Here is a 22810-nt window from a genome sequence, read left to right on the forward strand (position 1 = left end):
AGAAATATTTGCTCTTTTCCTCCATGAGGGTCACCATCCAGCAGGTATCTGACAGGGAGCGGAGCGGCGCTCCGTGTGGTAAGTGTGGAAGGCTATGCAAGTTAGTGTAACTCCATTCTTAATCATACACCCTAATCACACATCTGTTCATACACCCATTAAGGGACTGAAAACATTCACACAAAAATTTCACATGAATGTTCACAGAAGTATTATCACAGTAGCCAAGAACTGGAAAAAATGTCTGATGAGTGGATAAATACAACCTGGGGATTATCTGACCATTTAGAAGCAATGAAGTCATGCTGCATGCTGCAGCATGGAAGATATCGTGCTGAATGAAGGAGGCTGGACAATAAGATCACACTGTAAGATTCAACATGAGTAAAATATCCAAAAGAGGTGAATACACAGACAAAAAAAGAGCAGTAGTGGTGAGGAGATAGGAGAAGAAACAAGGAGCAGTAACTTAGTGAATGTATGGCTTCTTTCGGGGGTGACAGAAATGTTCTGGAAACCGAGCTGCGGTGGCTGCATAATACTGACCACACCTTTACCACAGGCTGTGCTCTCTGCCTTACTGAAGCTGTGGCAGGAAGTAAACTCAGCAGGACCATCTACATAGAGCTTGTGGTGAAGTGAGCAGGCTGTGCCCTTGCCTGGTGTCGTAGCCATGCCCACAGGGGCATGGGTGTCAGGCGTGACCACACTGCAGCGTGCAAGAATTGGCTGCCTTTTCATGCTCCTGGCTGTTTCTTTTGTTCTGCAGAAGATTTTAAGTTCAATGTAGTTCAACTTACTTGTTTTTGCTTTTCTTACGCGTCCTTTTGGTGTCACATCCAAAAAATAATTTCCAAGACCCATTGCAAAGAACTTTTTCTCTCTAATTTTACAGTTTCATGTCTTACATTTAAGTCTTTAATCCATTTTGAGTGATTTTTATCAGTGGTGTAAGATAAGGGGTCCACATTTATTCTCTTGCACGTGAGTTTCCAGTTTTCCCAACATCATTGATTCAAGAGACAGCCCATTCCCACCATAAGCCTTTGCTGTCAGAGTCAAACATGAGCTCACTATGGATGCCTGCACTTATTTCTGGGCTCTTGATCCTGCCCAGTGGTCTCTGTATGCTGTGCCACACTATCTAATGGCTACAGTTTGCCAGTGTCATCTGAAATCAAGAAATATGATGCTTCCAGCTTTGGTCTTATTGCTCCAAGTTGCTTTGTCTACTTGAGTCCTTTGTGGGTCTACACAAATTTGGAGATTTTCTTCTATTTTATGAAAAGTGCCATTGGACATCTGGTAGGGATTGCTCTGAATCTATAGGTTGCTTTATGTAGTATGGACATTTTAATAATATTGATTTCTTCAGTCCATGAATGCAGGATTTTTAAAAATCTATTTGTTTCTTCAATTTCTTTCATCAATGTCTTGGTTTTCAATGTACAGATCTATCACCACCTTGGTTAAATTCATTCCTAAGTATTTTATTGTTTTTGATGCTATTATAAATGGTATTGTTTTATTTTTCAGATAGTTTGTTAGTTCAGAGAAATTCAGCTGATTTTTGTATGTTGATTTTGTAACCTGCAACTTTACTGAATTTATTAGTTCAGTAAGTAAAAGTCAGGCCAATAACCCTGTTATATCAAGAAGACATAACAACTATAAAAACAGACCCAATATCAGAGTGCTTCAATATATAAAGCAAATACTGACGGTGCTGGTTTCTTGGGCAGAGTCTTTAGAGTTTTCTATACATAAGATCACGTCATCTGAACACAGAAACAGTTTTACTTCTTCCTTTCCTATTGGATGCCTCTTTCTCTTTCTTGCCTACATGGCCAGAATTTTCAGTACTCTGTTAATAAAAAGTAGAGAGTGAGTAACCTTGTCTTGATCTTGATCTTAGGGGGAAAAGTTTCAGCTTCTCGCCACTGAGCAGGAGGTTAGCTGTGGGACTGTTATCTACGGCTTGTATTTCACTGGGGTACGCTCATTTTAGACTTTTTTCAGAATTTTTAACAAGAAAGGATGTTGAATTCTGTCAAATGTGTTTCTGCATCTACTGAGACGATGATATGATTTTTACCCTTTATTCTGTTAATGTGGTATATCATATTTATTGGTTTATGTTCACCCATCCTTGCATCACAGGGATAAATCACCTTGGCATGCTTGACCATTGTAATACACTGTTGAATTGTTTGCTAATGTTTTTCGAGAATTTTTACATCTACAGTAAAACTTTGGATTGTGAGTAACTTGTTCTGCGAGTGTTCCATAAGACAAGGAAACATTTCTAATAAACTTTAACTTGATAAATAATCGATGTCTTTCACTACGAACAGTACTGGATGCTGAATGTCACATGATCACCATTGAGCTAATGATTCTTCCCTCTCTCACCGCGGGATTGTGAGTGATCATTTCCCAACAGCAAGAGGTTATGGAGGAGATCTAGTCTGCAGAGGAGGAGGAGAACATGGTGGAATCCTTCACTTCAAATGAGATTAAGGAGATGCGTAAAATGCGGAAACAGTGCACAGTTCTGTGGAAAAGCACCACCCAAATAAGGCTGAAGCAGTGCAAGCAATGGATCTGTTTAACAACAATGCAACATCACATTTCTACGAAATCTTCAAAAGGAGGCAAAAGCAAGTGTCATTGGAGAGGCGCCATGTTAAAGTTGCATGAAAAGAAAAAGATTCCATTGAGCCAACAGCTTACAGTGATTCTGTAAGTGATGGTGAAAGTCATCCTGCACAATAACCCTCCCCCGGTCTCCCTCACACCAGCCCCAAAGGGTTTCAAAGGTAAGTGCAGGTTAATTTATTTTTCTTTCTATTTTGTATTTTCTCTATTATTTTGTATTACATTACAGTACTGTAATCATTTTATATGAATATTTTTGGGTTACGAAATGAATCATCTGAGTTTCTATTTTTTCTTATGAAGAAATTCACTTTGATCTACAAATGCTTTGGATTACAAGCATGTTTCTGCAACGAATTATGCTCACAAACAAAGATTTTACTGTATATTCATCAGAGTTTTTGGTCTGAAATTTTCTTGTGGTGTCATTATGAGTTTGGAATTGTCCCTTCCTTTTCAATTTTTTAGAGGAGAGTTTGAGAGGGACTGGCATTCATTCTTGAAGTGTTCAGTAGAATTCATCCATGAAGCCCTCTTGTCCTGGGCTTTTCTTTGTTGGGAGGTTTTTTATTACTGACTCAATCTCCTTATTCATTAGTCTTTCAGATTTTCTTTCTTCATGATTCAGTTTCAGCAGTTTGTATGTATCTAAGAATTTACCTGTTTCTTTTAGGCAGTCCAGTTTGTTGACATATAATTCATTGTTCAGTCTCTTGCAATCCTTTGAATTCTTTATCAAGAGTAATGTGTCTTATTTATAATTCTCTCTCTCTCTCTCTCTTTCTCTCTCTCTCTCGTCTGTCTCATCTCTTCCCTCTGTTAGTCAAGCTGAAGGACTGTCACTCTCTTCTCTACTGTTTTTCTAGTCTCTGTTACATTTATTCCTACTCTAAGCTTTATGATATCCTTCCTTCTGTGGACTTTGGCCCTAGTTTGCTCTTCTTTTTCTAGTTCCTTGAGTGGTACAGGTCTTCCTTTTACTTAATGTAACTTTTATCACTATAAATTCCCCTATTAGCAATGCTTTTACTTCACTCTGTAACTTTCAGTATGTTGTGTTTCCATAGCCATTTGTCTGAAGATATTTTTTTCTCTTTTGATTTCTTCTTTGGCTCACTGGTTGTTCAGCAGTGTGCTGTTTAATCTCCACATATTTGAATTTCCCAATTTTCCTCTTGTTACTGATTCTAGTTTTATACTATTATAGTCAGATAAGATGCTTGAAATTTCTTCAAACGTCTGATCTACACATGGTCTGTCCTAGAGGATGGTCCAGGTGAACTTGAGAAGATGCACATAGTCCCATGCTGTTGGATGAACACTGTAAATATCTGTAAGATCCACCTAGTCTGGGGTGTTGTTCAAATCCACTTTTCCCCTCTAATCTTCTGTCTGGATGATCTACCCACAGTATTATTGAAGGTGAGTATTAAAGTCCATCACTGGTATTGCATTGCTGTTTATTTCTCCTTTCTTGTCTACTGGTATTTGTTTGACATATGCAGATGCTTTGATGTTGGGTACATAAATATTTACGACTGTTTTATCTTCTTGATGAATTAACCACCTTGTCATTAGATAATGACTCTCTCTTTGTGATCATTTTTCACTTTAGGTGGATTTTGTCATATTAAAAGCAGAACCCCCTGTTCTCTTTGGTTATTGGCATGGGGTATCTTTCCTCACTCTCTGCTTACAGCCTCAAAGAGAGTCTCCTTCTTGTGCAGCAAATCACTAGCCCCCATACACTCACCCCGTCTTTAGATCAATTAATGGGTTACATCCATTTACATGAAAGGTACTAATCAACAGGAAAGGAGTCACTGCTGCACTCTGCACATTGTTTTGTATTTCCTGGCTCCATTGCTTGCCTCTCCCTCTCCTGCTGTCTTTCTTGCAACCTGATGGCCTGTTGTCATGGTAAACACCAATTCCTTTCTCTTAATCTTTTTTCTTTCTGGTTATGATGAAGCTTACATAAAATATATAACATCCTGTGTTAAGCTCATAACAACTTAATTTGAATCTTGTAAAACACTGTAACTACTCCACCTCCTTACATTTCAGTCTATTGATGTTATAATTTACAAGTTATCATGTGTATCTAGTAAATTATTATAATTAGTTCTTAGTATGTTTGTTTTTGACTTTTATATCAGGTTTGAAGGGTGTCTTAGTTACTTTTCGTGTTGCTGAGACAAAATACCCAACACCTACAAGTTAAGTGAGGAGAGGTTTATTTAACTCACAGTTTGTAGAGGTTTCCGTCCATAACTGGCTGATTCCAAGGCAGACAGTACACAGGCATTGCAAAGAGAAACAGTTCATGGTGGACAGAAGATAGCAAGGCAACAAGGGACAACCACAGCTCTTTCTATCCCTTATATCTTATCCAGGCTACTTACGGGGCAGCACTCACAACTCTAATCCTAGTGCCCTTGAGCCTAGAATTGCACCATGAATCAATCCCAGCATCACACAGTCTAGACACAGCCACAACAAAGGGATTCACACCACCATTGTTTACAAACTCCTGTAGTCTTTCATCACTCTCTTCCATTCTCTTTTCCTCCTTGCTCCTCTGAATGCACAATCAACAACTCTCTAGGTTGCAACTCCTTCTGCTGAATCAAGTCACTACTGAGCCTCTGTGCTGGACTTTCCAGTTCCATCACTGTGTTCTTCAGCTCTGGGATTTCTTGTGGTTTCTATGTGTTAAACTTCTAGTTTTGTTCATGTATTATTTTCCCAATTTTGTGCAGCTTTCTGAGTCTTCTTGTCATTTGCTAAGCTTCTTCACAAGTCATTCACAGAACTCCCTTCAGTTGGCTCAGCGAATGAAGCTTTCTGTTTCCTCCAATGAGGCCACTTTATTTCTTCATGATCCTCATGCCCTCGCACACATGATGTGCCCTGAGGAAGCACTCACTGTAACAGGTCTCATGGTTCACCTAGTCAGGGAGCCTGGGGGCTGCAAGGGTGGTCAGCAGGGTCTGCAGCATGCAGAGCCCAAGCTTAAAGCTTCCACCTGGGTAGGACCACGGCCTGCTCTGGGGTCAGTGGAGCCCTGGGTGGACATGGCGGGTGGGAGCTGTGTGGCCAGCCTCACAGCCAGGCAGAGCTTCTGGTGAGCTCTGCAACCTCTCTGGTCAGGTGGGGATGCACATGGGGCGGTGTAACCAGCCCTGGCCTCAGGCTGGGCTCTCAGGCAGGGCCCTGTGGGGGCAAGGTCACCACCAATTCCCTGCCTGGCAAGGCCAGCAATGTCCACTGTGGCCCATCAGGGTTGCCACTGGGCTCCTGAGTAGGGTGAGTCTCCAGGCTGTGCCCAACTGGGCAGGATCCAGGCTGCGCTCTACATCAGGCAGAAACAATGCCTGTGCTCTGGGCTGGGCTGCTTGACTGTGCTTCTTAACTATCTCACAAATCCACCTCTTACTGAACACTCAGTTATCAGGATTTTGTCCAGCATCTGGTCCATACTGGGTACAGACCAATGGCTGGCTCCTGGAGGAATAAAAGGATGAACGAACACAGCCCCTTCAGCACCAGGGGCCCTTGAGCCCCCAAACAGCTGTCCCTAGGGTCTCTCCAGACCACATTGCACCATGCATACAGGAGGAGCTGAGCGGGGAACCCATGTCCCCAACCATCTGGATGCCATCACCAAGGTCACCAGGCCCCAGCTCCTGCAGCCTCTGTGCCATGGGAACCACGACCTCTCCTGAGGCCCCAGAGGCTCCAAGCTCAGGGTGCTTTAGGTCCAGCTTTCAGCCTATGAAGCACTAAAATCTCATCTCGAACAAATGAGAGCAGGTCAAAAGTTGAGAACAGAGGAGAACTCATTCTCTCCACACTGAGGGACCTGAATACCTTTTCTACCTAAGGGAGGGTGGCAGAGGTGGGGAGGAGCTCCCATAGCCCTCGCTGGTCCTGTGCCATGGCATAGATCCTGTGAAACCACAGCTATTGCAGGAGATGCACAAACCTAGAGCTCAAAGCAGCCAGTCGCAGGATGTAGGTATGGGGAAGGAAGGAGGAGCTCAGCCTCCCCAAGTGAGAACGACAGTCTACACCTGTGGCAATCAGCAGGGACCGAATGACCTCCCAATGACATTCAGTGTCTGCAGAAATAATTCACTGTCACAATTGGGGTGCTCCGAGCACTGAGAAGGTAGACACAGGGACACACAGGACACCCACCCCCCATCCTCCCACCAAAGAATAAGCCAGTTCCATATGTACTGCAGGATTTTCAAAGCCAGTGGACTCCTGCTGTCACCTCCCAGGCACTCCCAGAGCTCAGGGGGTCTGCACTGTCACCATGCAGACCAGACAGAGGCCAGGATCACACACGCACGCACACACACACATGCACGTAAGCACGCTCACACCATACATTACTGGCAAATCAATGGCCTGGTTTTGCAATCTCAGGGTCATTTTTCTGGCTTTGTCTACCATAAGCAGCCTAGAGGAGGGAAAGAACTGTGTGCACCAGAGCTGGGCACTCCCTCCATCTGGACTTCAGAGACCCTGCACCCTATGTTTGTTTCCCAGCCTCTGCACACAGAGCCCATGAAGCCTCTCTGGTTTTCTGTCTGCCCCCATCCTTCAGGCACTTGAATGTTGATCCCTGTGCAGAAAACCACGAGTGAACACCGATAAAACACAGCTCCTCAGGGCGTGAGAATTTCTAGATGGCGATGCTCTTTTCTCCCGCTACTATAGGAAAGTCTGGTGCACGTCTTCTGTCTGTGACAAAACCACATCAGTGTAAAAGCTAGTCCTGGCCACACTTGGAATTAGACCACATAATTATGCTAGAGAACAGAAGACCATTAAAATATGCATTGAAACCTCACTAACTCAAATGTCCCCATTTCTGAAGATGGTATCAAACCCAGCAGGCTAAAATTCACAATTTCATTTGTTCTCAAAGTATACGGATTAAGATAACTAATTTTGGACAATAAAAGTTATTTACTTTCAAAATAGAATGCATTGTAGACACCAGGACTATGGTGCAACATGTGACCCACAGAGCCTGGGCTTTGCAGACTTCTCTTGGTTACTGGGGTAGGGCTTAACCCCAGCACCCTTTGTCACTTTCAGCACAGAGCCCGGGCAGTGTGGCCACAGCTGCTTGGTCCACGGGGGGCGGGTGGGGGGGGTGGCCTGGAAGCTTGATGGACACCTTGCAGACAGCCCCCAACCCACAGACAGGGCTGCACAAAGGACATCCCGAGGAGGCTCGTGGCTTCCCAGGCTGCCCTTCCCACCCTCCACAGGTGCCCCATCCTTGTGCTGAAGGCCCCCACTCTGGCCCTCCTGGGGCACATGCACTCCTCTGGTGTCAGTCAGGACACACACTCCTGCCCCCTCTGCCTTCCCCCTGGCAGCTGTGGGCCAGTCCTGCACCCACCTGCCACCTGGCGAGTCGTCCACGGGGAGTGTGAGGTGTCTTCACCCCTGAAGTTTGCTAGATGGAGGACACTTTAGGGACAGTGAGCTGAACTATTCTCTTCGTCGTAGTCCATGGTCCTCTCCTGTCTGTATATTACGGTCCCAAGCGTCTGGCTTTCTGACTCCTCCAGTTCCAACTTCCCAGCCTCAAACCCCCATCTAAGAGAGAGAGAGAGCTCCTCCCTGCCCTGGAGAAGAAACTCCCATCTGACATAGGCTGCAGAAACAAGAGCCAGCAGCCAGCGTCCCACACAGGTAAGGGACAGCCGAGAAGCTCACCGTGTGGCTCGCAGGTCACTAGGGTGACAGCCGCCAAGGCCAGCAGCGTGCCCCTCCCTCGGCACGAGTTGGTCTCATCAGCCAGCCCGGGTCCCTGCCAGCACCACAGTGGTGCTTCCCAAGTGGGGCTGACTAAAACTCCACAGTACAATTCAGTTGTTTCAGCGGCTTTGGCATTCTGACTCAGAAATCAATGAATATTGAGGTGTTTCATCTATTTTCACCCAACTTCCAGTAAACATTCTGAGGAAAGCTCCTTCCTCTTACCATCCCTTGGGACTGGGATGTGGGAGTCCACTTCAGAATTGGGGCGCAGCTTGCTTGTGGAAAGAGGGTGAGGCGAGCCAAGCAAATAATTTTGGATCCTCTCTCCTTTCTTCTGCTCCTAACTGATACCCTGGCTTAGCTGTCGACATAGGCACGTTCCCTCTGCATCCTACAAAGGGGTTTCATGATGAAAACTTCTCCCACAGTCACACAGGAATACAGACTTATACAATTAACCTTTCTTTGAATATAACTGCTGGGCACAGCCTGGCCACACGAAAGGAGGCATAAAAGTTTATATTTTGATAAAGGTTTAAAAGGGAAAATTCTCTTTCCAACCCAAAGGAAAATAACAAACCTCTTTCCGGGCTTCAGCACACGCAGCACCAGACAGACAGCACTCGAGATGGGCACCTGCATGGCACAAGAGCTCCCTGGGAAGTCAGGATCAGCACCCCGTATGCAACACACGCATCCCAACATGCGGACAGCTGATCTGGGAGGTAGAGTCAGACCTGGGTCTGGCTGTCTACACCATGGAAGGCGGCTCACAAGAGAATCAGCAGACAAAGGGAGAAGGCAGCTTCCAGTCCTGGTGGCTACACAGCTACCAGGGAGCTGGGAGCAAGAGGGGCTCCTTCCAGGTCCCCTGCCTCCCACAGTTACGACTCTGGGGAGCAGAGAGGTGTGAGGCTCCAGCTTGGCTGGGTCTGGGCAGGAGCCAGGCAGCTCCTCCAAGAGCAGGTGGCCGCTGAAGCTCTCCTGGGACCCAGGTTTCCTGAACAGGGAGAGAGACCCAGAGAAAGGATGGAGACTCGAGATACCCCTGGGGTCGGGGAGCAGGCCCTGCATAGGAACTACGGCAGCTGCACACGTGACTGTGAACTCCAGCCAGGGAGGCTGGGCTGCGACATGCAGGGGGCACATGAGAGCAAGAGCACCAGCCAGCCAGAGGCCTGCAAGGCAGGAGGTCAGCTCTGTGGGCATCAACACCCTGAGAAGCACCCAGAGGGGAGAGAGGGGAAAGGACACCCATGGCTTCAGTCCTCACTGAGGGCATAGGGCTGGGGCTGGTGGAGGAAGAGTCTGCACCAGCCTGGCCACACGAAAGCAGCACTGCAACTCCACAGGTATTAATGCGTGCACAGCGAGTGTCCTGTTCTCTCTACCCCCTCATCATGTAATGCCCAACACACTGACTTCAGAGCACATCAGTTAAGTATTGTCAGCTGCACGTCAGGACTTCAGTCCCAGGATGTCAAGAAGCAGCATCAACCAGGGACTCCCCAGCTCTAGGAAAAGGTCAGTGCTTTCACCCTTCAGGGGAAGAGATCTGTGTTAGGAGATCAGGGTGGCTCAGGGACATGCACATGTGTGCTAAGGGGGACATGCAGCGGTCAACTTCAGGTCCACCTGGAAGGTGTCCCAGGTCAAGATCAGGGCTGCACTCAGGAACGTGGAGGAAAGCAGCCTGTACGCCATGCTGTGTGAGGGCCATGCTGGTCAGCTGAATGCCGGAACCAGACAGGATGGCCACCTTCCTGGGCAGAGCGGATCTCCTCTGACTGCACAATCCCCAACCAGGATGCAGCCTGCTGCCTCCAGACTGGAATCGAACACGCAGATCCCAAGCCTCCGGTCCACAGTGCAGGTGTGGGCAGTCTCTGTCATCCTGTGAGCCAACTCCTTGTAATGAACTTCTTCTTTTTTCTCTATCCACTCCTCCTGCTTGTTCTGTTTCTCTGGAGAGCCAAGTGCCAACCTTACAGGAACTGGAGGAGAGGACTCTGGGGTCAGCAGGAGGCCAGCAGGGAGGATGGCACGCAGGAGAGCCTGATGACAGACCATGTCGTGCTGCAGCGAGGCTCAAGGCAACAGTGGGCAGCAAGGAGGATGCCTCCACCCTGCAGGCCCAGCAGGAGCCGGGGTGTGGGCAACAGCAGCTCCTGCTGGAAGGAGATGGAGCTGGTGCTGCAGTGCCCAACACCTTGGCACCTGTGGATCAGAAGCCAAGGAACGGGAGGTGGGACCGGGACCAGGGCCCAGGGACTCAGGCAGGATGGGCTGGTCCCAAAGGCGCCCGGGCAACGTGCTTGCCAGCCACGGTGACCACGATGGGGTTTCTGGCCCCAGAACCAGATGATTTCAGAACCTTCATGATGCAGTTTCTTCAGTGACCCAAGGCTGAAGCTCAGTAAATGAGGTTCTTTTTCTTTTTCTCTTTCTTTTTTCTTTTTGAAGCTTCAATGTAGTGAAGGTTGAAATACATGTTTGAATTGAACTGGAGTGTACATTTTCCAAAAATAGTTTCCCAATATAAAAGCTCACAAGAAAGCATTATGCTAAGCTAGATCTTTCAAACTGTGGTTATATTCGAACACATATAAGCACCAATATTATAAAGAGATTTGATCCTTGCTAAAATCCTGCTAGATAGCAAAGAAGAGTGTAGAACTGCTCTAGGCAATAGGAAACAGAAGCTCTAGTTCAGGATGGTGGCAGGAGCAAATCCATCTAATGATCTTCAGTACAAGCTTGACCTGGGCTGGGTCCACAAACCCCGCTACATCCAGGTCCTCCATCTTCCTCTTGCCCCTGGCAGTACCTGTCATGGACACTGAGCACTAGCACCCACCTCTCAGCCCCAAGCTTGCTCCTGGGCCATGCAGAGCAGCGGCCCTGAGGGGAAAGCCCAGGCTCAGCCAGGGTCTCTGGCAGTCAGGAGAGCTCCTAGTGGCTCGCACAGGAAGGAGGAGGGTGTGGAGGATGAACATTTCCACAGGAGGATGGTTACTGAGGGTTCTCCAGGAATCTGGAGAAGAACTTGAAGAAAATGAATGCCATGTTTTGGGTTCTAATCTAGGATTCCTCCCATCCAAGAAGGAAACACTGGAACAATTTCCAGAGAACAAATACAGAAAAGTCATGCACAGAGCCGGGGACGTAGCTCAGTGGCACTGCACCTGCCTGGCAAGCACAAGGTCCTGAGTTCGATCCCTGGTACCAAAACAGAAAGAAAGAAAAGAAAAGCCATGCACAGTGACACAGAGAAGGCACGTGGCAGAGGCGGAGCAGGAGCAGCCAGAGATGCCTGCGTGCCTGCTTCCGACCTCTCCCCTGCTGACAGGTGCACAGACAGGACCATCTTCCACACAGCACTCGGAACTCCTGTGATGCAAACCAGTGCCAGCTCCTCCCTGTGACTCAGCTGTGAAGCTCTTCCCCATGGACAGAGAGAGACTCAAAAACTCACAGTGTGATCCTCCACCTGCCTTTCATCTTGTGGGCTTCAATTCCTTGCAGCCAACCATGGTCTGAAAATGTCAGATGGAAAATTCCAAAAGTGAACAACTCACAAGTTTTAAATTGCTTTCCTTCTGAGCATCACAATGAAGTCTGGGCCATCCCATCCTTAGGGGCACAAATCATTCTTTCCCAACACAGCCACACCTCCCATTTGTCACAGCTTAGCTGTCTCCATTACCAAAAGGAATTCTGCAGGATCCCTGTCTATGTTCAAGTGGCCCTGCTGCTCTTCATGATGGCCCTAACAAGCAAGAGGGGAAGAAAAGTGGGCAGACAGGCGAAGCCCAGCCTGTGTGGCAGAGGGAGATGGGAAAACAGAGTACACAGAGGATACAGCACCCACCACAGCTTCAGGCAGCTACACAGAACAAACAGCAGAAAACAGGATGGTGACATAAACCCAAACATACCAATTGGAGCCCTGTAAACAAATGTGACTTACACATTCAAACTGACAGGTTAGGAAAGAACAAAGCAACTTGATGCTGCTAGCATAGATTCATAAGCGAAATACAAATGTACAGAGATGGTGACAATGAAAAAGTAAGAGAACATTAAGGCAAGGAAATACCTAGCAAAAGAAAACTAGTACTTGTCTATTAAACACAGATCTAAAAAAGAAGTTGTTACAAAGGATACACTCAAATTATTTCAAAATATAGAAAGCAAAACTAAAAGAACCACAAGATGATATTGATAAATTCACCTCTATATTTTTCCCTCCATAGCTGGTAAATCAAAGTACAAAAGATCGGTAAGAAAAATGGAGTATTTGAATAACATAATTAACTACCCTAAGCTAATGGATAGATACAGACACTCTTCATTTAACAACTCAGATCATTTCCTGTGACTAGGTTCTTAAATTATTTGGTTACTAAATGAGCAACTGTATGTAGCATGTACACCGCAATATTCAGAACAAAGAAATGGTCAGAGGAAACTCCAACGTGGTGACTTTGCTTTTATTTGCATGACTCTCACATGCAGCACTGTAATGTATAACAGAACATAAAGCTACAGTGCTGTACAGGACAATCAGCAAAAGTTACAGCACTGTGCTGTAGAAGAAGCACCATAGGCCGCACTGCTGCTCGCCTTCCTGCGTCGTAAACCCAAATGTGGGCAGTGGGTCCAAGTGGCGGGTTGTAAGTCCAAACAGTGCAAACTGGTCATAGTCTGAACAGTCGTTAAACAGGTAGGTCGTTAAATGAGGACTATCTGTACAAACTACCACAACCGTAACTTTATTTTCAAGAAATTATGTGACATTTATGAAAAATGACAGTGTGCCAGGCCATAAAACAAGTGTCAACAAACTGCAAATACCTGGAATCATGTAGACCACATTCTTTGTGCATTAGGAAACAAGACCTTTTAAAATTCTAAACAAAAACTTATAAGTAAGTCATAAGCCAAAGAATAAATCATAATGAAAATTTAAAAAACTTACATATGAACAATAATAAAAACACCACATTTCAGAGCTTGTGGAATGTAAACATTGCTAGAGGAATATTTAGAAAGAGCTATATAGTCCTAAATACATACATAGCAAAGAATACAGCTGTAAAAGTTAATCATTTAATTTAAAAGCTTAGACAAGGAAATAATAGAGATGAAAACAGGTTAACAAATAGAAAGGAACGATACGACAGTGAAGAGAAAGTCTGACAAGGACTGGGGAGGGCGCTGGGAGCCGACCAGGAGGTGCCAGGGCTGAGGGCATGGGCAGGCGGAGGTGAGGTGCTGCCCCCCAGGCTCCCGTCCCCCACACCCCAGCAGGAGTCTTCCTGCACCTGCAGATGCACTGGGATCCACGCCTCCTCCCAGGCACGCCACTTGATCTGTCTCCTTTCAGGGAAGCCATTTCAACACCTCCCGAGCTAGCCCCAAACAACATTTATTCTCCTGTTCCTCCTCCCCCTTCTCCCCCTTGGAGCAGTGGACCACTGGCGGAAAAGGAGGAGAAAAGGTCTGCATTGCGCAAGTATCCACCACAGCAGCCCGAGGGAGAGAGACCCCAGCAGAAAGTGGGAAGCGGTGATGGGGAAAGCAAGCGTGCGGGAACCTGGGCCGGGGGAAGGAAGATGTTGACTGGGAGCAGATGGGACCTGGGAGCAGCATCCGGGCACCAGACGAAGATCTGTGGTCCTGCAGGTTTCTAAAAGACCTTGACCAGCATGCAAGTGAAATAGCATCTCTGGTTTCTCTTTTAATCAGCTATAAAAGAAGAAACAAATCCACTCTGGTTGCATGTGTCTAGTAAATCAAAGTCCCTAATGATTATCACATCGCTTTTCAAAAAGAGCCGAACAACAAAACCACATTTGTATAACATAAACACAGAAGCAGCAGCTGCCATGTTTTCGGAGGCTGGAGCCACACAGGAAAAGGACACTGGAGACTGGGTTTCAGGCAAGAAGCACTGCTCCACAGCCCGCCAGCCTCCGAAAGAAATGGAAAGACGGGTGGGTTCTTTCCCCTTCCCATTCCCGCCAACAGAACCCTGGCTTCTGGGCTTCCAAACAGGAGCCTCCTGGGCAGTGGCCACACCCCGAGGTGGTTGAAGTCCACGCCACGGGATGTGTTCGCACCAGTCCACTCCAGGGATGGAGCCTCGAAGTGTGATGTGACTCTCTGAGCCACCAGGATCCAGGCCAGAAGATTCTTAAGGGCTTTGGCAAACAGCCACGGGGACCCCGAGGCCGAGGGCACCTCTGTCCTGCAGGCGCCTGCTGTCCTTGAGCCCACGGGTCAGCTCAGCGAGGTCAAACTGTTGGCCCAACACACAGATGTGCACCTCGGCCGCAGAGCGTCGGCTCCCCAGTGGCTGCACGTCCGCTCTCCTCCAAGCCACGGAATGGGCCACACACTGTGTGCTCGCTGAAGCTGATCACGTACAATACCAGCAGGAAACTCAACTCATAATCACCTCAGGAAGTAATGGCTGAATAAAACAAAGACAACCGTTGGCGCACAGTTTCACAAAGCTCTTCCGACTCCTTACAGACCCAGGACTCACTCCTGGGGCGAATGTCCGCCCCAGTCCAGCCACCTCTCAGCCTCCTCTGGCCGACTCCGGGGTCTTGCTGTTCTGGACTCCCTGTCCCTAGCAGCTGATCACACGAGCTCATTTGCAGAAAGGTGTTCGTGACGCAGCGCTACCCTGGAGTCACCCCAATTACCGTCATCTAAATGTTAAAACACGGGATGACGAAGAAGAATAGTCTTTTAATGGTGGAACCCGCGCCCCTGAGGGGCTAGTGGGGGCCCAGGTGGGTGCTCTCTGGGTTCCCCTCAGCGAGCGCTCACCTCTCATCGCTCACCCCTCCCACGCCAGCAGGGCAGCGACGCTGACCCCACACTGCTGCTGACCGTCCCACACGAGGTACGTATTTGTATGATGCACACAATGTATACTTAGATACAATCATACATGTAAGATTTGAAACAACCCTAACAAATAGGGTTGATTAGCCCTGTATTTTAATAAAAAGAAACAATAAAATACCTATTATTTAATATTTTATTTTGGTACATCTTCACAGTAGTTGCTGGCACTGCTGAACAGCCAAAATGTGGCTGCTCCCACTGAGACTCACTATGGTTTAAAATACACTCCAGATTCCAAAGACTTAGTGCAGAAAATGAATGTCAAATAGCCCAGTAATCTTGTATTGATTATCCTTTGAAGTGTATCCAAAAATCTATTTGATGTGCTGGATTAAAAAGTTTCACCTTTCCCTGTGTCACTTTCTAAATGTGCCCACTAGAAAATGTAAACAACTTCTGTGGCTAGACTTGTATCTCTTTTGGAAACTGCTATCTTAGAAGAGCCAAGCTTTAACTGTGGGGCATTTTTTCAGCAGACTTAAAGAAGAGCATAAATGTCCTTCGGTGAGCACGCAACGCGACACTTGTGGATGAGCCCAGGAAGAGCGCCGCCTCTGCGTGAGGTTATCTGGGCTGGGCATCAGAAGGCCCTCTTCCACCTTGCCACTCAGCCGGCCCCCAAGCACGGTACGTACCACTGCCTCCTCCCTCACTGCTCTGTTTCCAGTCCCGGCCAGTGCCAAGGCCGCCCGCCACCTGCCGCCCCCTCGTCCCATACGCAGTGGGCAGTGATTCCCACAGATCGTCAACCGGTGTCATCAACTTCACAGACTCTGCCATCTTTTGCACAATTTGCAATTGTGCTCTGCAATGGATGTGCAGTGATGTCCAATAAAACCTTATATAATTGGGGACCAACTGACCCCTCAAGAAAATGATGCTTAGCTGGGCAAATATCCACCTGCTGATGTTCTGTTAAAACATCAGATTGGCAACTAGCAGTCCATCAGTGAGTGTCTTCATGTGATGACCCTCTCGTCCCACAAAGACTCCTAAGTGGTCCTCAGATAACAAATATCTTTAAGGCCTGTATGCAATATCAGATGTCCTCTGGGGAAAAATGTACAGAAGGTTCAAAAGTGACTAAGTGGAAATATACGTGACTTTTATTTTCTTCTTTTCATTTGCTCTATTTCTACAATTAATGTGTTTTATACCAATATATTAAACTAGATTAAATTTAATTTCAAATATCACATCAAATCCCACATCCTCTTTGAATTACTATGCTTTGACAGTCCTGCCTGCAGTGACGCCTGTCTTCAGGACTCCAAACTAATGTTCTTTACGGTTATTAACTGCACTGCAAATTATAATAACTAACATTTATGTGCCCAGCACTGTTCAGTGTTTCCTATTTATAACTTCTGTAAACTCTCCAGCCAGTCTCATCTTTCCTGAACTATGGATCCTTAAGTGGGAGAAGGGAAAGACCTCTCTGAAAGGGAGCTTACTGAAGGGGGAGTATTTGAAAAAGCAAATTCTATATTAAAATTTAATTTTATACATATGTATAATTCTTTTATAATACAATTTTGGCAGGAAAACTCACAGTGGATTGATAATATATCTAATGAGAATTCATCTTCAACAGATTAAAGAAGATACAGAAAAAGAATTTGGTAAAGATTAACACAAGCATAATTTTAAAAACAAACACCACCATGAGAATAGCAGAAATATAAAATTTCTTAATGTGCAATGCGCGTGCTCTTCCTTGAGAAGCGTTTGAAAGCATTATCCCAAAACCATGCACGGAGGTGCTGATCACCACCATCACAAGAAAAGACGCAACTGCAAGGCAGAAGAAACAATATCACCGCTATCTGTGGTACATATGGCTTCTTACAATATGGAGCGCGCGTCTACAAACCAGCCAAGATGCTAGATAGAAAATTAATATACAAAAAAATCACATAACCACACTGGCAATGACAACTTTAAAAATGCAATCGGAGAAAAAAGATCCCATTTACAATGGCAATAAAAGCTGTGAGCACCCAATGAAAGGACAGATGAAGTGTTATATCCACGGAGTAGAATATACCAGCGAGAGGAATAAGCGTCGTCCCACACCACACAGCAACCTTGGAACCATGACGCCAAGCGAAAGAAACCGGACACAAAACACCGTGGTCCACACTGCCAGGAGCGCCACCTCGCCGAAGCGTCCAGCAGGACAAGTGCATGGAGGCGGGAAGTCCACTGGGGCCCGCCTGGGCTGGGCTGGTGGGGGGTGGGCGGTGGCCACTAGTGGCTCAGGGTCTGTGCTGCAGGAGACACAAATATCCAGAAAGAAGGTGTGGTTGTGGACTGCTGAACACCCAATGGGTTTACTAAAAATACTGACTTGTACACTCTAACAGGCTGGACTGCAGTGTGTGAATATACCTCAATAGAGCTATTAGTTTGAAAATGAGACAAACAACCTGTAAAGTGCCTCAGACACTTTACAAGTTGCAGACTTTTATGGAGAACACCATCAAGCTTTATAGAATGACCTGAAAAGGACCACTACAGAGATTGGTAATGTCCAGGAGTGAGACACATCAATAGGAAGAGGTGAAGCCTGCTCCAATTAACCTATAGATTCAGTGTAAATTACAGCAGGACTTTTCAAGAGACGGGAGAGATCCTACAATTCATGTTGATTTCTAAAAGGTCAAGAATAGCAATAGCCAAGACAATTTCGCAGAAAATTGATAAAAGGGGAGATATTACAAAGCTCTAATAAAGGAAATAGTATTAGCCAATGAATCCAAAAGATGAAAAGAACAGAACAGAGAGTCAAGAAAAAGATCAAAAAATACAACAGAAATTGGAATATGACAGAAATGGCAGCACAATAAATGAGAAGATAGTAAATTATTAATTAAATAATAGGATAAATTGTTTTCAATATGAAAAACAATTACACCCTTGCCTTATACCATACAGAAATATAAATGTCAGATCAGATCTAACTATGAAAAACTAAACTTTCCCAGTAAAAAAAGGTAGCACATAGAAAAAAATATTGAAAACTAAAATATACTTAAAAAGACAAGCTCTAAGGGAAGCGCAAAGTGAGAAGGGACAGTGAAGTAACTCATTCCACGCTCATCTGAATGACCAAACGTGACCCGGCCACCACTACAGGTGTGGGTTGCAAGGGACCCAACAGTGTCCGATGAGATGCAGAGACACGGCTGCCTGGGACAGAAATCGCAAACCCGGCCACTCCGAGCTCACAGATGGACGCCGGTGTACGCGCCCCACCCTCGGCACTCAACTTCTGAAGACGAAGACACTAGACACACTCAGACACATCCGCAAGATCCTATCGAGGAAAATCACCACAACACTTTTATGACAGTGGACGTAGGAGAGTGTCTACCGGTGGGAAATGTTTAAACCTTCGAATATCAGACAAAGGACATGATGTTAAAATGATCCACTCGACGCCTGCTGCGCAAGTGCGAGGACCCGAGTTCGAGCCCCGGTACCAAAAAAAAGAAAGATCCACTAGACCTATGATAACCAACAAATGTTATCAACATGTGTAAAAGAAATGTTGGGTGTAAAAAGTCAAAAAATAGGTAAGATGGACCACCATTACATGAAGTTTCAACTCCAAAGAAGACTGCATCCAGAAATGAGAACACACTGGGTTCCGATGCTGCAGGCTGCGTGGACTGCACCCTGAGCTCAACAAGGCCACATGGACGTGATTCTGAGCTCAGCGAGGCTGTGTGGACTCAACTCCACATTCACACGCATCACTGTCGGGACTTCCCGCTTGCTCAGGAGAGCACTTTCCATTCCCAGCAATCCCACTCTTAGACTCGAGTGGTGAGTATGTGGTTAGTGCAGTTCTAGTCCCAGGGCGGACAAATGAGCTCTGCAAGCCTGTTCCCCCTGTAGAAGAGCACATGGAGCCAGGGCAGCCCACGTGACTCAGCTCTCGATCCTCACTCCAGCTCTCCGCGTCTCAGTTTAGAAAATGCTTGACCTCCAGGGCTCAGATCCTTCATCCACCAAATGGGAACGCTGCCTGCCTCCTACTGTGAAGAGAAAATCACCCAACACCCAACACACACCAGCCTCCAGAGAACACCGTCTCCCACCCAGCATCTCAGTCAGGCTGGCTGGCACACAGCAATGCCTCGGCTCACAAACGCTTCTGTTTGCAAACGTTCAGTTCACAAACAAAAGTGTTTGCAACTCCACATCGGGTGACAAACACAGCCACAGCCACCCTCCTCACACAAACTCGAACATAGACATCTTCCCTGAAATCGTAAACCAAATTAAGTTCATAAACAGAGATGCCACCACAAGGAAATGGCGATGGAGGGGAAGGCGGCCAGGCCCACAGAGCCCCCCCACTCCTGGGCACAACACCCCTCGTGCTCCTCCACGCCATGACCTGGACCCGCCCTGTGGGATGCTCTGGCATTCCCTTCAGTGACAGCAGGACTCCAGACAAGGCCACTCCTTATAATCACCACGGACAGCACTGAGAGGGGCTCCCTGCTGCAGGAAGAGAATGCGCTTCCTTAAACCGGGGGAAATCTGAGTGAGACCGTGACGCTCCTAAGCCGGCTCCTCAGGACGCCACCTGTGAATCGCGCCACCCCACACACAGCTCCCCGCCATCTCCCTAAGAGGTGGAGACAGTTCCAGCCTAAGACGGAGTGGGAGGGGCTGAGGGGCCTTGGAAAGCACCCCTGGAGGGACTGAGCCTTTGGGTGCTATTCCCGGGGTTCTTTTCTGAGGGCTGGGACAGGACGGTGGGTATTTCAATTCTCCAGCCAATCAGGTGCTGCCATATGGCAACCACAAAAGTCATAAATCACTCAGCTTTGAGATCCTGCGATTCCTCACCAACTGTTAACTTTGAAAAATTAAAATATTTCCATTTTGTGGAATGAGAATGCAAATTTCAAATGAGAATTCATTCATACTTTCTTCATTCATATCACACAGCATTTCAGATTTGCATGGTTCAAAGTTACTCCATGAAAAGCTCTTGGGGAATAAACTGGTCTCCATTTATCAAAGTCTGTGCAGTTGTGTGTGGGCCTGGCTGCTGCACCATCAAAGAACTCATGCTCAGTGCTTAGTGGGACAACCAATCCATTCTCCACTAAGATCTCAGACCAAATTCTCCCTTTTAGTTTTCTGTACTGGCACAGGTATAACTACTTTGACTTGCATTCATAAAAAGAAGGTAGAAAATCATCAAGAAATCCCATTTTAGCTTGAGAACTAAAGTGATAAAATAACCCTAATAAAAACAAAACATTTGCCTAGCAAACCCAAGCGAGATAACAGTCACCCTCGGGGCTAGGGCACAGACTGCAAGGAGGTGGGACATCATGGTTCCTAACCTGGGCCCTGCTTTCGCTGGGCTGTCAGGCTCCACACTTCAGAACAGTGTGGCATTTTCTGTAATTACCCTTCAGTGCAATGTTAAAATTGGCCAAGGTTTGATGGGTCACCTTGCTACTGTGCCTCTGAGGTGAGAGAATGCACAAACACAATGATAACCGGGAGGCAAAACCAGCCTGGCTCCCTGTTAGGAATCAACCGCTCTAAAGCCAGCCGGGAGAAGGAATCTTCCAAGCCGCTGGAGCAGAGGAGGCGACAAGACACAGCCCAGGCCACTGCTAGTTTAAATCACTGGCTGTGGCCAGCACTGCATTCTCAGAAAGTGAACAAACCCTGGAGCCAGGCAGCTCCCCTCCGGGTTAGGGAGAGGCCCTGCCTGGCAGAGACACACGCTCATGCAAGCCCCCCCGCCCCGGACTACACAGCTCCTGGCCCCAAGACGTCTCCCAGATGGGACGGGCAAGTGAGCTGCTGGTGCCAGGCCAGACAGACCAGGAACAGGGCAGGAAGAGGCTGGTGCAGTAGCACACAGCCCTAGCAAAACTAAGTTGTCCAGAAAGAGGATTTTAGAATCCTGCCTTCGAATCACCCCATTCCCACCGGGCGCCAGATCCCTGGGGCTCTCTGCCTTCTACTTTTCAAGGTGCCCCAACGCGTTTTCGTACCTGCCCCCGGCCTCTGAACCCCAAGTGCCTTGAGAAGCCTGCAAACCGGGTTATTCCGCTTGACAGAGGAGCAAGTCGAGGCTGGGAGACGTCAGTCAGCCCGAACCTCCGAACCTCCTCACCGAGTTGCAGGACGGTCGCGCCCAGGGGAGAAGGCTGCGGGGGGCCGGGGGCTCCCGCGGGCCCCGGCACGTTTCGGGTGACGGGGGCCGGACCGCACAAGAGCGGACGGCGGGGGTCGGGCGGACCCAGGAAAACGGCCCCGCCCCCGGGATGTCACCTCGGCCTCAGCACGGCTGTCCCCCCCTGCAGGCACCTGGGGACTCTCGAGAGCGAAGCCGGGCGCCGCGGGGGACCAGGATGCGACCCGCGCCCGGCTCCGCCCGCGTGACCTTGCGGCCCGTCGTGGGCAGGGTCGGTCTGCACCGCGGCCGCGGCCGGACTCGGGGGTGGGCGGGACGCACGCAGGACCGCGACACGCGACACGGCCCGCCGGCCGGGGGAGCCGCTCGCCGCTGGCGGGGCACCGACCGGGCGCGGCCGCGCGGACACCAGCGTCACCCGAAAGTTGGGGCAGCCGCAGGGGACCGGTACTCACGGGCGCAGGTCGCGCGGGGACAGCGGTGCCGGGGCAGCTGCCGCAGCGCCGCACGGACGGAGCCTGCGGCGGCGACGCGGCGGCCAGGACAGCGCGACACCTGCGGCCGGCGGAGGCCAAGCCGCGGCGAGGGCGGGGCTCGAAGGCGATGGCGCCTGCGCGGGACTCGGGCCCTGCGGGCGGTGCCGCAGGCTGGGGGCGGGGCGGGGCTACCTGGGGGGGGTGCCCGGCGGGATCCGGGAGTGGGCGGGGCGAGTCGGTGGGCGTGGCGCAGGGAGAGGAAGGCGTGCCTGGGAGGGTCGTACCAGGGGCGTGGCGCCGAGAGGGGCGGGGGGAGTGGGCGGGGAGAATTGGGGAGGGGTAGGAGAGGAGGGGCGGGGCGGGGCTGCAGTGAGTAGGGGGCGGTGCTGTTGGGGGGTGCAGCTTGGGGCGGGGTGGGGGGGTGGAGTGGGGTGCAGTGGGGTCCCGTGCAGTGGGGTGGAGTTTGAAGGGGACCGGGGGCCTGGCGCCCCCTCTGCTCCCGCGCAGTGAGATCCGGGGCGCGGGTGGGACTCAGGCTGCTCCGTCCGTCCCGGGTCTGCATCTCCAGTCCCGCGGCGAGACGCAGCGGTCTCTGGCGTCAGCGCCCCTCCTGACCGGACCTGAACCCCGGTGACTCCGCTGGGTCCGAGCCTCCTGGGCCCCGCGGCTGCCTCAGGGCCGGACCGCGCCGCTAGTCGGGTCGGCTCTGCACTCTGCAGACTCGAGCCTGAAGCTTTGTGGGCTGCGCCGGCGACTGCTGTGTCCCCGAGTCCCGGGGTCT

General features: G+C 48.6%; 1 protein-coding gene across 7 annotated transcripts in view; it reads right to left on the reverse strand.

Annotated features, from left to right (window-relative positions):
• Myrip (myosin VIIA and Rab interacting protein) overlaps window positions 1-22142 on the reverse strand; it is a 194821-nt gene extending 172679 nt beyond the window's left edge. For 6 of the 7 annotated variants that reach the window (XR_015451099.1, XR_015451098.1, XM_013072884.3 and 3 more), the window contains exon 1: window positions 22009-22142. The gene's annotated coding sequence lies outside the window, so the exon portion shown is untranslated. Of the gene's footprint in view, window positions 1-21410; window positions 21603-22008 lie in introns of those variants that run through there. The other variant, XM_087210696.1, reaches the window with a different exon arrangement.
• Window positions 22143-22810: the final 668 nt, after the last annotated feature.

Source organism: Heterocephalus glaber, unplaced genomic scaffold, assembly GCF_053883595.1.
Source record: "Heterocephalus glaber isolate CG9 unplaced genomic scaffold, H.glaber_assembly_v1.0 deba00001175, whole genome shotgun sequence".
Classification (NCBI taxonomy): domain Eukaryota; kingdom Metazoa; phylum Chordata; class Mammalia; order Rodentia; family Bathyergidae; genus Heterocephalus; species Heterocephalus glaber.